Source organism: Centruroides sculpturatus, unplaced genomic scaffold (genome assembly GCF_000671375.1).
Source record: "Centruroides sculpturatus isolate CEXI.00-Female unplaced genomic scaffold, Cexi_2.0 scaffold1336, whole genome shotgun sequence".
In the NCBI taxonomy this organism is placed as follows: Eukaryota; Metazoa; Arthropoda; class Arachnida; order Scorpiones; family Buthidae; genus Centruroides; species Centruroides sculpturatus.
The window spans coordinates 123,992-141,639 of record NW_019385428.1 but is presented as its reverse complement, the minus strand read 5'-3'; the positions used below and the strand labels follow the sequence as shown (position 1 = coordinate 141,639).

General features: G+C 24.8%; 1 long non-coding RNA gene across 1 annotated transcript; it reads right to left on the bottom strand.

Annotated features, from left to right (window-relative positions):
• Positions 1 to 1,748: 1,748 nt before the first annotated feature.
• LOC111638890 lies at positions 1,749 to 17,411 on the bottom strand. The gene is made up of 3 exons (XR_002758973.1): positions 17,245 to 17,411; positions 6,462 to 6,543; positions 1,749 to 1,878 (listed from the first exon to the last, which is right to left on the bottom strand). It is a non-coding gene; the product is annotated as an uncharacterized LOC111638890 (long non-coding RNA).
• Positions 17,412 to 17,648: the final 237 nt, after the last annotated feature.

Here is a 17,648-nt window from a genome sequence, read left to right as displayed (position 1 = left end):
GAAGAAAAATAACACGTTAAGTCTTTCAAATTTATAATTTTGTTTATTATTTTACTTTCATAGTGTCAAGTATACGATTCTAAAATCGATATTTTTACAAAGTTTATTTTTAAAAGATTAGAATTAATCACTTTAAGTTGCAAACTGTGTTTTAGTAACTATTAAATATCATCAAGCAATTTATTTAAAAGTTAATTATATTTAGTAAAATTAAGGTTGTATAGTAGCGTGAAATTTTAAAGTGAATGGAAATAATTATTTATTACGATATTAAAAACCGATAATGAAATTAAATATTTAACTACTATATTTTTCTAAATAAAGTTGTTTTCTTTTTCATGTTAGTTTCACATGAGATAGAGAATATTATAAAATTTTCCTGGGATGAGACTACTGTAATAATTTTACTGTAAACGATTTCATCGAGCCACGCTTTTACTTACATTAAGAAAACAATCGTTTTCGGTTCTGAAAATGCAAAATAAATGACAAGTCTTGTGTCATTTTCCTTTTCATCATTAGATCAAGGAGAAATCAGTGAGAAATATTCCTAAATGCGCAAAAATTATACAAATTTAAACTTTGGCAGAACATCTGGGATAAATCGATATGTCATTTTGATACATAACACAATACTTAATAACAGAATAAAAAGAGATTTTTATCGGGGAAAAAAGCGAGAGGAAACATCGTTAGCTCTAATTAAATTATATATTTTTGTATTTTTCCAAATATTTATACTGTATCAGCAATTATCAGTAAAGTCATTTTTTTCCCTCTTAATGTTAATTAGCTTTCTAAAAACAAAATATTTACATAATGCTATTTTGCAAATGATCAGTTATTGTTTATATCAAATTTTTTCCCATTGTAAATGTATTTTCATAATTAAAGTCTTAGACCAAATGCAATAATACATTCATAATTTAAAAGAGCTAATTACACTTCAATTAAATATTTTTTTAATTAATTAGTTTATTTTTTATAACTAAGTGAAGAAGCTCTTCAAAAATGAATTAAGGTGGAAAAATTTAGCAATATTCTGTATCATTTTTTATGTGAAAAAATATAAATAATTATTTTAATAAATTCAGCTTTCTTTTCTAAAACTTTTTAAACTCTATTAAAAATTCCTAATAATTCATCAGATACAATAATAACTGGTGAAAGTTGAAAGACTATAATGTATGACTTTTGTATGACTTTTAGAGATTATCAATCTATTTTTGCGTGATATAAAAAGATATCAAGCTCATATTTCAAGTTTTTTACATTCATTTTAATTTTTCGTGACTTTTTAGAGTGCATTGAAACACTCTCCTCATTAATCACCTGTTTGAATTGCTTATTTCGAAGGAAAAATTATAAATATGTATTTAAAATTTATTCTGTTTTATAAAATGAAAGTTTTACAGTTTTCTCAGAATTTATTTTAAAATTTACATTTTTATATGATCATTATTTCTGAAGTTTAATGATAAAATAGCTCAAATGGTATTTTAGTAATTAGCAAATCATCTAGTTACGCAAGTGTATTTAATAGCAGATGTTAATGATAAGTTGTAAAGCTAAATGACGTCCTGATGTAATCAAAATGCACTGAATTATACTCCTTGTAATAAGCAAAGACTTCTAGAATATTAATTCCTTTTATAATAAATTTTCTTAATAAAATTTTTACGCAATATTAATTTGTTATTTTCTTTCTGTTTTTTTTCTAAAAAAATGATTTATATTAAATCATACGCCGAATTTATAATTGCATAAAAACTATATGTAAAAAATAATTAGATTATATAGAACAACAATAAAATTAACTTGACTTACTTTGGTGCTCTCCTTCAACATCAACTGTTCTCAATTTAATTCCCGGTACTCCTAAAATATTATTTAAAAATGTTCATTATTAGTGTCTAGTTTAATTTATGCTCTGCTAAAGATGAAAATTATCATACATTCATCTAGAAACTTTGCCACACATTACCATTTTAATTTAATCAACTTAACTAGAAAAGAGTAAATTTCCCCGATCACGTGTCTCAACAGATAAATTATTATTACTATTTTTGCCTAATTTACTTTATAAAAATTGCATTAAACAAAAATACAACGCTTTAATTTAAAAAAAAATTTAAATTAGTAAAAAATGGCACTTTGTTTTTGTAGATTTTAAGCACATAATATATAATTATTGGTACTATTTTAAAGGATTTTCGACAATGTATTTTTTTATATAAAATATAATGAAATCCAGGTATGAAAAATGTTCTTATAAAATTTCATAGAATAGAACTTTTAAACTGTATTAGGAAATTTTATTGAATTTTTTAGTATTTATCATTATTTATTTAACAGATACATTGATAAAAAAATAAATAAAACAAATATACGAATGGTGCCCTACATAAATAAACAGACAAAACTTCATTTGTATGCTTAAAACAATATTTAATTTCTCTTCTGGTAACCTTCAAATATAAAACAATTCAAAGAATCCATTGACATTGTTTTCTTGCTTATATCAAAATTTAAAAGATTTCATCTGAATTTAATTTTCATATTTAACAATATAAAATAGGATTTATGAAAGATTTTTGTATAGTTATTATTTTAAATAACAAATAAAATCAAGTTAAATACATTCTGGAAAATCCTAGAATATGAATATAATTGGTTTGAAACAAAAGTGTCATCTGATATTTTCAAATTTACAAAAAAAAAAAAAAAAAAAAAAAAACACATAAATAATGCATTAGATTAAATAAGTTTGGAACAAATAAAAAATAATTTTTATACTTCCAATGTTTCATATGATAAAATAGAAAAGTCAGTTAATGTGTTCTCTTCATTGACTTATGGCAACTGACGTTATTCTTAACTCGATAAAAACTACATCTTGTTTCTTCTTCTGTATTTGTCAGAGTGAATAACTCAATTTTGTTGTCAGACTTCTTTTTATTTTTCTCTGTCTTTTTTCCTCCATTATGCAAAAATACACTACTAATAACGGAGATAACAAGCTATTTAGAAAGAAATTTCTTTAAAAGATTCTTCTATTGTTAATTCTGCAATGTACACTATGTACACTCGAGTTTTCTATGTTAAGATGGTTGTACACATCTGGAAGTTGACAGTTCCACATACTTTTGATATTTCCAGCGCTTCAATATAGGCTATTGATCCCACGAGTACTGTTGAACAACCATAGGAACAATCGCCAAACTGTATTCCAACTTTCGATACTTTATCACAAATTTCTATTCCTGTAACTAGTTAATTTTCAAACGAGAATTTGGGGTGCAATTTAGCATCATCTACTCGCTTAAGTCCTCTCCATTTTCTACTTAAAGGCAGATTATTACGTTGGAAAGTTAATTTTAAATACTTAACCTAACTGATATTGCTTTCTGAAGAGAGTATTTGAAAGATTTCATTAATTAAACTTTAGTTAAATTTAAATAAAATCGGCTAGAAAATGCAAGTTTAAAAAAATTAAACTATATTTAATAAGCAGTCTCTTATAAAATTCATTTAAGACTCATGTATTCAATAAAATAGCCAATTTATAATATAACTGTCAACTAATAACGTACCAATGTGGCTCATGTGGCAAGATTCGGTGAGATATTATAGATAAAAGTCAAGATGACTAGTAAACGTATCTCATGAGTACCATAAATATGCCTACCATTAATCTTGCCTGATATTCTGAAAGGAAAATGCTAAGAGTAGGAATACTTTTAAAATTTTATAAGTTCATCCTTTTAGTAATATTCGGGTGTCTAAACAAGAATTTTAAATATACATTCATTAAAAGTTTTTAATGCGTTTGAAAGTTAGAACAGAGCTGAAAATAAAACATTAAGCGTCACTTTATTGCCTCTTTTTATTCTCATTTTAATAATTTCGAGTGTGATATTCAAGGCTGTGCAATTTTGCATTATGTAAATAGCATGTAACCATATATTTTTCTTGATAGAATTTTCTGATAGCTTTGATTTATACAACTCGTTTGATGAATGTTTAATAGATTTACATTCTGTTTATTTACATAATGAAAGAAAAAGTGGCTAAAAGGGTACAAAATCGGTTTAAAAAAATCTATAATGGAAACTAATTCTTGAGAGTATGATTCGAATGAATTTTATAAAAGCCGTTCCAACATCTTGTATAAATGATGAATGCATTACATTAAGTAAAATTTGGCAGCGAATTTTAATTATAAATTTCCATTTCAAGCCAATATTTTAAGAGTAAAAAATTATCATACGAAAATATAAAATGATTAATAATGAAATGTCGCAGTATATATAAAATTTGCTAGCATTTTTAAAGATATCATTTGAATTTCTTTTAAAGGAAAATTGATTTTTTCATTTAAAAAATATCGAAATGATATACAATGTAATATTCATTTTTTAATTAATCAAATGGAGCATTATCTGAAACGGAGATAATTATATACTAAATCAAACTGATAAGCATTGTTATTTTTACTTATTTTTTCAAAAATTAAAGTATTTTTGCGCAATTATTCTTATGAAAAGATATTCTTTTAAAGAAAGAAAAAAAAACAATGTCTTTGCCTAAGGATACTTATTTATGGCTTGCTTTAAACTAACGGACCATTGACAACTATTGGAATATTTTAATGAGCAATCTTACTCTACTGACAAAAGATGTTCATTTATCTTTTTTTTTTATATCAAAAATCTTTTCATAAGTAAAAATTTCTTACTTTTATTCTAATAAATAGCGGATAAACACAGATATAGGCCTAATAATTAGATATAAAATATTTAAGTCATAAATATTTATATAAACAACATTATTTAGACTTTCGATTATTTTGGATATAAAATATGAAATTAAATTTATACTATTATTTTAAAATGTATATATTTTTACTACTAGAACATTTATCTAACAGAGTTTATATTTTGATAAAATAATTTAACTATATAATATAAAAAAAAATCGATTTTATTCTGTTGCTAATTATGTTTAGCTACACAAGATGAATAAAGGAAAAAAAAATTGTATTTTCTTGAAAACTTCGTACATTACCCCTCGTTTGTCAGAACAAAAGCTAAATAATTGGCGTCGGTTTGTAATTTTTAGCTATTATCTCAATACTTCACACAGCTCATAAATAAAAGAATGAAGTAATTTATAGTTTCCGAACTAAAACTGGAAAGTTTATGAAGGGTAAATCTACTCGAGCCGTTGAAGCCGTAAATTACGATAGCTTTACTCTTGAAAAAAATGACATATTTTCTAAAGAGTGTAATTTCTGTGAAGTTCACATATCTGAAAACATTTCTTCCTTACAAACTTAAGATTAAAGTAGATGCCTGTAAATGCGTAAAGAATGCAAGAAATGTTACCATTCATATAATAAAATGTTTATTTGCAAAAATTGCATCAAAACTTATAAAATTTATTTATAGCTTGAAAAATTTTAAGTGTTGCAACAACAATTACAACTAGGTGTATCGGCCAATATTACTTCGTATTCAGTATAGTGAATTTATAACTATGTAACATTTAAACTTAAAAAAAAACTGTATTTGTTTTATTGATTATAATTTATAAAATATTCATAAAAATAAGCGCTTTTTTTATTTGTAAAATTCAAAATTTTGCACGCATTAAACTGTTATTTGCTTAACTGACCGCTAAAATATAGTCTATATTATATATATGTGTGTGTATGTGTGCGTTATTTAGAAAGAGGCTATTTTGAAAATATCTCCAATATATCATAATGTGGAGTATTTTATCTCCTTTTAGATGATTTGGTAATAACTTCCATTATCGTCTCCTTTTAGATATAGTTGAGATGTTGAAGTATCCTAAATGCATCATGAGAGTAGGAACCGAAATTGCTATTTTCTAACGATAACGATAGTGTGCACAACAATGTGCAATATTAGCAAAAATTTTATTGGGTAATTTGCAAAATTGAAGCTCGTGAAGATCAAATTAAATATAGAAAAATTTATATCATAAATTTACGTTTTTAAATAAATTTTAACCAAGTAAAAATATTTAAGTGATATTTCTAACCAAAGAAAATAAGTACGCTTTCTCTCTCTCTCTCTCTCTCTCTCTCAAAATATTTCATATTTATATCTGATTTATTCAATTTAAAAAAAATCTATAAATCAGATTTGTTGAGGTTTTTGTGAAATAAAGACATATATTTTACATTGTGTATAAAAATAGATAAGTTATATATGCATATAGAATCTAGCCCATATCAATAATAAACCTATTTTGATAAGAGTTTCCACAATATACCTTACATTTTTGACATTATTTATTTTAATAAATATTTTAAGAAATTTATTAACAATTTAAAATATATTTCTTACTATTAATCTATAAAAATTATTTAGTTTAATTAATGTTTGTTCTGAGTAATTAAAAACAACATTTAATCCATAAACTAAATTTACCTGCATGGATAAATATCTGTAAATCCATAAGAATTATCATCCATAAGATGGAGTAGGACATTTTCTTAATATGTTTCGAAATCTATAAATATATAAAATAAGAAAATAAATATTTACTGATGCTGAAATCTATTAAAGATATTTATTTAGAAATACACAAAAAATCTTTTACGGATATTACTATTCACTTACATATAGGTCTATGAATAATTTCACTTTATATAAATTTTTTTTCGAATATTAACTTTAAATTATATTAAATTTTAAATATTTAATGCATTAAAATTAATTAAAAAATAATTTTATTTAAACAAGTTGAAGTTTATCATCAAAATAATATTGACAATAAGTTTTAAGTTTTACACGCACTTCGAATAATTAGTTTGTAAAATTGAATTAAAATTTTTTACATGTAAACTGTGTTATATATTATCAGCTAACGCTTCTTTTATTGATTTTTCTAATTTTATTAATATTAAAATTATGTATACTCTAGATTTGTTAGATAAACAGGACGAGATTTTATATTTTAATGTATTCTTTTCAGTTCATTTAATATAATATTTAAATATAAATGAACCAATTATATAAAAATTAAAAACAGTATTTATTTTATGTTGCATCAGTATAAAAATTAAGTAAATTTAAATTAATTAATTTATTATATATAATTACACTTGTTTTTTCTAATTAAATATTTATTGTAAGAATTTATTTCAGTAATTAAAAATTAAATATTCACTTTTATTATTGTACATATATCAAAAGAATTATACTACGTTGTTTTTTCTTTAAATATATATATAAATCAGTTTTTAAGCTACGAAAATCACTCATTTCTACAGATATATTTTCTATTTTAAACGTAAAATATATCCTTCCAGATCTACTGTAAATGGAAACGATATTTCGAGTTTCCGAATTAGCAAAAAATAAATAAAAAATAAAGTCATTATAAATAAACAACGATATGCTTTCAGTATACATTTAATAAAAGAAGCTTTATTAGTCAGCATATTAAATTATAAAATTAGTTTAGTCAGACAAGTCTAATGTTTCCAAAGTCATTTGATGTTATTATACAAACTCTTTTTAAACTGTGTTACGGACTCCACATAAATGAATATAAATGCATTAATTATTTTAGTAACTCGATATTTTGTATAAAAGCCTATTATAAAGAGTTATAAATATAGAATAGTTTCAAAACTTATTTCTTAAATAATTGCTATTCATTTAAAATCTGCCTTTGTATTAGCAGATAGAATTCTAATAGAGGGGATTGGTTTTTTTTTATTGTTGATGTGAATACAACCAGAGAAAAGCCAAGAATGAATTTATCTTGTTCGTCTTTATCATATATCTGTAGATAAAAAGCAAGCTTGATAGTTGACCAAAGCTTCCTGAGCAAAACAAACGTCTTTACTTCCTAAATAGCTAGTAAATGAGGATGCTGCATCACCACATACAGTACGTTCTGGATCATTAAATAGACGTCATATCAGTCGAAACATGTCAATCTCTTGCAAGATTTCACGCTCTGCGGAATTTTCTTTCTATTGTTCATTTAGCAATGTTCACAATCAAATACTTATCTTAAATAGGTTAACTGGTTCGTGAAATTATAAATAAACCAGAAATCAATCTTGATTCTTCTTAATTATCTTAACTAGTCCTTCCACTAATAAATATCTGATCGATTATTAACAACATTTCCGTAGTTCAAAAGTTTGTTTTCTTAACAATAAAAAGAATTTATAACTTTAATATAAGGTTTAGAAGAATAAAATTATAATTTTTTTTGAAATTTCTGTAAGAAAAGAAGTCAATTAATATTCTTTAGTGAAGTTTGAAGAGAGAAAATTCCTTTTTAATGGAGAAGAAAACAAAATAGAAGTTTCTTAGATGATCATTCTAACGGAAACACGAATTAAGGAATGAAAAGGTGTAAGGAAACATTTTGGAAACCATATCGCGAACTGGAGAGAAATCGAATGGTGAAGTGAACAGATCGAAATAAAAGTTTTAGAAGCTGAAAAGCCTCAAACACGGATTTTGTATTACAGACATGACCTCAATGGTGATATTGAGAGCAAACTATGTGTAGGCTCAAGTTGAATAGATTGAAAGTTTCTGAAAGACTAGCTATGCCGACTAATATTACCTTTTATCTCAGCCAAGCGAAAACGGCCTGTTTTGACAAAGTAATTTAACGTAGCTTTAGTATCGCTTAATAATAACTTAATTACATTTCCTTTTAAACTGATACATTCTAAGGTAGAATCGAAGTGATTCATTGCATAAAAATAAAACCCTATGGAAGTTTATCATGATAAGGTTTAAAATCTTCAGAAATGCAATAAATTATGATTTTATATTGTATAGTTACTTCTATATAATGATTTATAAGACAAGAAGAAGTATTTCAATTCATTTTCACTAGCGAATTTATGAGATTTTCACAATTTACTTAACATAAATAATAGTAATTTTAAATGTAAGTAAAGTAATTTAAATTTTATTTATTTAAAGTGACAAGTTTACATCATTTAAATAGTTTATTTTATAGAAATAAATAATTAAACTCGTACTATAATATGTATAGAATAACTTTCGTTATTATTAAATTTCATGTTCTTGTAAAAATTCTGAAAGTTAATTAAATATTTCAACTTTAATTATACATTAATAAATAAAACATTATTTATTAATCCGTAATTAAAATTTTGATAAATCTAAAAATATTTCAGAATTATTCAACGTCAGAATTAATATATTTTCTTTGATAAAATAATGAGAATTCAAAATAGCAGAAATATTTTATTCGTTCGCAACTACAACGTAAAAAACATTACAAAAATATTAATTATAATTAAATTTGATGTCTAATTACTTAATTTATTATAAATTCCTTACGTAATGAATCCTTGTTTGCTTATCTAGACAATATTTTCCCGTTGAGTAGATTTATTTGCTTTGTATAAGTATTACGAAGATAATATTTCGCCACTTCCCACACGTTTACATAATGACATACAGTAAATACCAGATATTAAGATTCATGTCCATTCCTACGAACATTGCAGAAGATCTTGTGAGGTCAAAATGTCCAAGGAGAAGGTAGCCTTAAGCATTCCCGATCGGATTTCAACAATCCCAAGAGCTTCCATGTACTCAACTCTAGAAGCATTCCACGGAACTGCTCCAGGAATGAACTGCCTGCTAAAAGTCGACCCACAAGAATAATGATATTGTGCTTTTAACCTTATTATAGGTCAAATGTTGAAAATTAAATAATATAGCTAATTTTCTATCATAAATCAATTTTAATTTATTGTATTAATTCTGTATTATTATTTTATAGAAGAAAAATAACATGTTAAGTCTTTCAAATTTATAATTTTGTTTATTATTTTACTTTCATAGTGTCAAGTATACGATTCTAAAATCGATATTTTTACAAAGTTTATTTTTAAAAGATTAGAATTAATCACTTTAAGTTGCAAACTGTGTTTTAGTAACTATTAAATATCATCAAGCAATTTATTTAAAAGTTAATTATATTTAGTAAAATTAAGGTTGTATAGTAGCGTGAAATTTTAAAGTGAATGGAAATAATTATTTATTACGATATTAAAAACCGATAATGAAATTAAATATTTAAAATTTTAATATTGCATAAATATTCTTTTTAAATAATGTCTAACCGAATTTTTAATTCGAAAATAAATATTTACTAAAATTTATAATTTTAAATTAAACTTTACATTTCAAAATGAAAAAAAAAAACTAAATAATTTTTCAGCCATTTCATTAGCATTTCAATTGCAAATTTAAATTTTTAAAATAATTTTTTTCTTTTAATTTTGTTTTAATGTTTCGTGGTAATTTTAAATTTTACATAAAATTTAAAAACTTATAATTGTAAATAAAATAAAATAAATCATTTATCTTCTTTTAATTTATGCCTATAGTTATATTTAAGTAAAGTTAATATATTCAACTCAAATTATTTACAAGCAGAGACTAACTTAGAGATTTAAATGTCGTCTGTGTATATATGTATATGTTTTTCTCTGTTATGTTCATCGATTCGAAAAGAAAAAGGATAATTTTACCAAACAGGAAAATGTTCAAAGACTTAATAGTTTACTTGGTATTGAATTGGAAAAGGTGGTTCAATATGGGCGAAGACAGACAGGAACAAAATGTCTTTTCCATGGTACTCGATTCAAAGAAACCGAAAGAGAAAATTTACTGGCAACTTGAGTAACTTAAATGATGTAGTTTATTGTTAAAAGAAGACGAATTAGTATAATACGAAGAGATAAGCTTGGAGCAAGCATAATTTGATAAAATTTTCATAAATATTAAGAAGTATATGGCATTCTCATGATAAATGTCTACCAATGATATTGGATTATATTAATGTATTATTCGTTGTGCCGCCGTTATCTATCATTCAACTGTTAGTTTATTGCTTAGTTGCAATATTATAAATATTAAATTTAATCACTTAAAATTTTCGGGTACTTTCTAAAGAATTTATTTATTCTTTCCATTTTTAGCAAAATTTAAATTCTATAGTATAAATTTGTATTAAATGTTATCGATTTTTTAAAAATAATTAATGAAAAAAATAACATTAAAATAAAATTAATTCGAAAAATATTAATTTTTTTTATTATTTATTATAAAACAATTTTAATTAAATTTTAGAAGTAAAATACGTTTATTTGTAATTTTCCATTGAAACTAGACCTTGTTTAACATACAAAACAGATCTTGCAAATTTAATTTGTTAATTACTTGCAATTTATTTATTTATATCTAGAAATTTCTAAACATAAAATTCAGAGTAAATTTCGCACATAAATGTGTTTTAATTTTTTTTACACTTAATCTAATTTAAAAAAATTAAATATTAAACATTCAAATAAATTTGCAAAATAATTAAAATACAAATATTTAAATTTAATCATTTTAACGAGTTTATCTGCCAGACTTTTATAGTAGCAAAACAGGAGAGCATTTTACAAAAGAACATTGTCAAACAGACATCGTTTTTGTTTTTTATTGAATGTGGCAAATGAAGCCAGACTGAATTATCTTTCTGAATGAAGAGATAGAGCCATTTCGAAACCTAATAGGTCGATTTGGTTGTTTCATAGCGATTATCAAGCACGGACACGAATTGTAGTAGCCTTTTCAGATAAACCTTTTTATATTTTTTTCTACCCTCGACTAATTTGTGCTACCACAAATTCCACAGCCTCTAATTGCATTGTTTTATAAATAAGTCCGAAAATTAAATTGCTGCCTATTCAAATCATACGTAAGCTTAAATACAATCTTGAATGATGCACATAAAATTCTGAAAATTAATTCTTCTAGAAAATTAAGGATTATTTAGATGAGCAGAAGGAAGTAAAACAATTTTTTTCTCCTATTAAAATAATCTGAAAATTTCTACATAGCAATTTACGATTAATTTTTATAGAAAAATTATTATTTGAAGTAATTTTATGTTTTGAAATAAATTTAATTTAAGCAAATATTTTAATTTATATTTTTAATCGCGAATTTAAATATTAAAATTATAAATATGTATAATATATATTTTTAATATAGTATCAAATCTGCTTACACGGTTTTTCTTTATAGGTTAAATAGCATTTTCAGCGAAATGCTGTATTGTAAAAGATATTATTAGCTAATTTATCGTTATGATCATAATAAAAATGTCAAATGGCTTCATTTGTGAATGTTTTATTTTAAATAATTCGCAATCCATTTACATTTAACTATCCACAGCTAACGTTTAAACGCTTTGTGTTAAGTGTAAAATCGTCCTTAATCACTCGAAATGCAAACTTTTGCATATTAAGAACATTTACGATTTAATTTACGCCTTTAGTACATATATAACTTTGATATTTCTTTACCTAAGTCAAATTAATTTACAATAAATCTGTTATAATACATTTGAAAATACTTGATACTTTCCACTTAAATAAGCATTACTCTTCTTTCAAACGAAAAAAATTGCTTGTAGTCGATATGACAACCAAATTCGCTGCATAAGTGATCGTTAAAATATGCCTTCGGGTAATATTCACATTTTAATGTAACTCGCAAATGATAATATGAGAACGGTTGCCCGACTCATCTAAATTTATTGCCTTCCATCTATCGATAGCCAAGATACATTAAATATGGAAAGAGTATAATTTTGTTACATTTTTCAAAATATTATTTTTGGAAAATTATATTAAAAAAGAAAAATATTATTATTGACTATTTTCTAACATTATTAGAAGAGGCAATATTTCTTTTTTTTTAATTAATCTTTAGGACGCAAATCAATAAAAACACAATAAGGTTATCTTTCGAAACTCTCTTTAAATGCGAATAACCGAGTTTCGTAAATAACCTTTTCAATATTTGATTCTGAACAGGTATATTTTTCATGAATACATTTCAATTTTGAATAATTCCTATCTAGAGAATATAAATCTCGGAATCCAAGCTTCTTCTTATCTCTCCCAAGATATTACCAAAGTTGAGCATCGGAATAACCTATACTACTCGAACAATGCCACTATATTCTTTAGATAATTCTGTCTCCATGTTCAATTTTTCGTCAATGGCAGACAATCTAAGCTCAATTCTAGATTGCCGCACATAATTCTATTTCTCCTCGCAATCTAACTACGATCAATACCAGAGGAAAAAAAAAAGGAAAAGACGATTCAGTATAGGGAATACACCTGTATAACAATGAACAGTTGTTTATATCAAACCTTTCCGAGTTATCAAATAGAACCCAGCCAATATTGTGTTTTCGAGATAAAAAAAAAAACTCGAAAAAAATATGCCTCGTAGTTTTTAGATTACAGAAACAGAAAAAAAAGAATGCAATTTTCGTATAATGACTAGAAAATCTTCTTGCAAAAGGTTTAAATATTTATTTTAAAATTATTTATATAGAGTTTGTTTTTAAAATAAAAATATCAAGTTACATTTTATGAAGAATCTCTTTCATGTTTACAGAGTTAAAATATACTTTGAGTATAAACAATTATAAATTTTATTCGTTTTCATAAAGAAGCACTTTTAAAATTTATTATATAATTCTCTTCAAGAAAAAGGAAAAAAACCTGATAATTTAACTTAACAACTGAAGTGGGTAGTGATGGTCACTTAAAGATAATATCCATCTTGTTCAAAAACTAAGAGGTTTATAATTAAAGTTTGAAATTAATTGATTTCTGCCTAACGGCTTTAATTTCTAAAGTAATAACCAACTACTGCTTTCTGCCTACTAAGCAATAACATCTCGTAAATAGAATTTAAGAATGTTGTTAAAAATTTATTCTAAAATATATACATTTTACAGATATAATTAAATATTTTCGATCGAATATTTCCTGAAATAAATATTAAATGTTCAATACTTTATAAATTGTATTTAAAATTTATTTTTTAAACAGAAACCGTACTAAATTAAATTATAAATAAGAAAAAGTATAAAATGTACTTATCTATGTTCTAGAAGAAGACAAATAGCTATACATCATTGGTTATATTGTGTATACAATAATTCAAAATCCATTAAGAAATTTTCGGTTAGATCAAAGAATTTTGTTTGTTTTTTTCTAAAAACAATTTTCTTTGATTAAAAATCATCCCAAATGTTTAATCTGTTTCTGAAGATAAAATATTCAAAACAATTTTTATAGAGCAATTTTTGATGATAAATAGTTTGAACAAAAATTCTGTAAATATATATTTTTAAAATGTATATAATCAATACGCTTTTATGACATTGTTACTGAAAAAAATATATAGCCTATATATATTTGGAAATATAGAAATAGCAGGAAGTTTTCAAATGTTTACAAAGTAAATAGATTTATAGTTTAGCACACAAAATATTACGTATGTGACATTTATTAATCATTAGTAAACATTATTATTGGTTTATATATTGATACTCAAAAAATATAATGAGTAAGCTTTTAATATAAGCTTATGTACATCAAAAACATTTTCCTGAAGATACGTTATATATGTAAATAGCATACAAACATGTTCAATAAAAAGTATTTCTATTCAAAATGTATTCGTTCGGACTAAGTAAATAAGTCCATCCATAGTTATCCAAGTTGATTCAATAAATGAACTTCAGAAAAGAAAATATTTTAGTATGTTTTCTGTATTTGACAGTTTCCCAAAAGTGTCGAGCAAAAACAGTGTCAAATCACCTTTCACAAATCAATCATTTTTCTCAGCTAGCATTTGTCATTTAGAAATTCCAAGCGTAGAATTTCCTAGACAAAGTCATCCAACTTTCTTCGATCGTACTGTATAATTTAAGTTCACATCAGTAGTTTTTTTTTCTTACTTTTATCCTACTCAAATACTCACATCATACAGAAAAAAGTTTTCCCATATACGAGAAAGTTGGCTGCCAAACTCAATCTTGCTAACGTACTGGCGAAGAAGTGATCATCTATCTATATGGTATCCCTTACTGTTAATATATGCAAAGTGAAAGGAAGCCGATTGCATTCCATGTTTCCAGCAGCTGCTTTGAAGAGTTTCTTATTTGTTATCATGCAATTTGAGCAAGAGTCAGCGATATAAATAATCATATCGCTTCCATTTATCATTTCTGTATTTTAAGGATTCGTGTGTGTTAGTTGTAAAGAACAAACTTTCCCTCCAAGTAGTAGTGAGAATAAATATAACTTTTGTAATAAAATATATTGCTATATTAAATTTTAAATGAATAATTAGCAATGCCGTTCATAATTAAATGTGTGTCTTTTAATTAGCAGATAAAAGTATACACCTGTACAATAAAGCCGGTGAATCCTTTGTGGCATTTTGAAGGCTTTTCAATAGTAAGACTTAGGCAATGATATCAGCCATTAATTGAGGAAAAGGATTGCCAGAAAGGAGATTTCAGACGACAATCTTTTGATGTTAGTGTCTACAGCCTGTTTTTGTTTTGTATAACCAATACTATATTAAAAATACGTCCATAAATAATTGATAGAAGTAAACTTCTTTTCACTAAATACGAAATAATAATTTTTATTTGATTCCACGTCCTTTAAATAATAATTCCTATTCTTAAAAATTTATATTTCATAAAAAATAAATAAAGTTTTTTTTACTAATGTATTGTCATATGCTTTTCGATAATCTTTCTTCATTTTCGATTTCCATTTCAGTGTCGGTTTTCATCTTTTTCCAATAGCAGATGAAATTTTCAATAGAAGAAAATTAGAACATCGTGTTAAGAATAGTGTGTCACGTGGATTTGATTGTTTTCCAATAAAATGATCTACTCCAGATGGGATGGTCTTTTTCTTTATAAAAAAAAGTCAATATATTCGACTAACAAAAAAATAAAATAAAATAACTGACAAAATAATTTTAGTGTAAATCAGAAAACGGCAAAGCAAAATAGGTTTTATAAACATTAAAATGCCAATAACAATTTTCTATAAAGACCAATTTAACAATAAATAGAATTATAATTGTAATTTAAGAAATTAAAGAATAAATTTCCTAATGGAGAAACTAATGGAACCTTAATATTAATGCAACGACTTACATATGTATAGCTGATTGAAAGATAGGAAAAGTTCAGCATAGATCTTAAATAAAATTACAAAGAGACACACATTAAGATAACAATTTCCAGTTCAACATTATTATAAATCTAGATAAATGAAATGATTTCGTGAAGTCTACATAGCTTCACACACATTTTGACGACCAAGAGTTACTCCGAATGTAAATAGATTTATGCTACCACAGAGACCAATAAACATTTCTTTCCGTACGCATTGCATTTACAGAAAAAAAACAATAAAAAAATAACGAAGTTTTTTAAGATCTATTTTAAATTATCATTAGATTGCATTAATTCTGCAAAAATACTTATTTTATTTACTGGAGCTCAGTAAATATTTATTTATTTATGATAAGCAATGTCATTAAGAATACATTTAGATCATTCATTAACATTAAAAGTATTGCTGTAGTAAATAATATAATCTGATATTACAGGGATCACTAATCAAATGATTAAAATAATCCTTCACTAGATTTCCATAGAGTACTTATTATGTCAAATTATACACATTATAAAATTTATACATTTTTAATGTTAACCTAACCTTTATTCGCTATTTCGTTCTTATATAAATTTCTATCTTATATAATCTAACGAAAAATAGATTAAAGCTATTTTCTTATAAGTATTTCTGCTTTGATAACCTAAGTATTTAACAAGTGGTATGGTATCTGGGCGATCAATAGAGAACATTCCTCTCGTTACGTCAATTTTTCAAACTTCACAATGTCTTATTGTCACGGATTTTTTCACGAGTCAAATATATATAATTGATATTCTTCTAAAATATTTACGGGAAACAAACTTATTCGATTCATTAAATGAAAACATTTCAAACATGTAATCATTTCATTCTTAAGTAAATGGATTTTTTTTATTAAAAAAATAATATATAGCCTATTGTATCTGTTTTAAATTATAATTAATGTTATTTCTATAAGAAAATCCTTCGCTATAAAAGTATTTTAAGGACTATCCGAAGAGGTTGAAGAGAATCCAACAAGACAAAGTTGTTATTATTTTTTTAGCTGTTTATTTAAATTTCTGCGGTTTTTTTCTGAATATAATTTTTATCTCACCACAGTAAAATTTTTTGATTTATAACTTTATATTACTTAGATAAGAACTTACCAGATGTCGATGAAGAAAACAGATTATGGAATAGCTGTAACGACTCTGACCAAAAAATCACTCGTTTAAACGTTATCTGAGGCAATGTTACCTCCACAGTACTTAAACATCGACCCGACTTTCTGGAGACAGCTTGAACGGCACCAGTTCCGTGTCGGTCTGTGTGTAGCACATCTCTGTCTGTTGTACGCCTTCTAACAAACGGGGCATTAGTATTGGCAAGAATCGCCACTGTAGGGCGCTCTACCCGCAAGCAACGCCATCGCTTCTCAAACCGACTAGCGACACTGCCATTTCCATAATTGATTCCAAAAGAAAAAAAGGAGAAAAAATACTAAATTTATTGCGTAATATATGGTTATTTCTAGCTTAAGTGATTAGAAGATAATAACATCTGTCAAGTT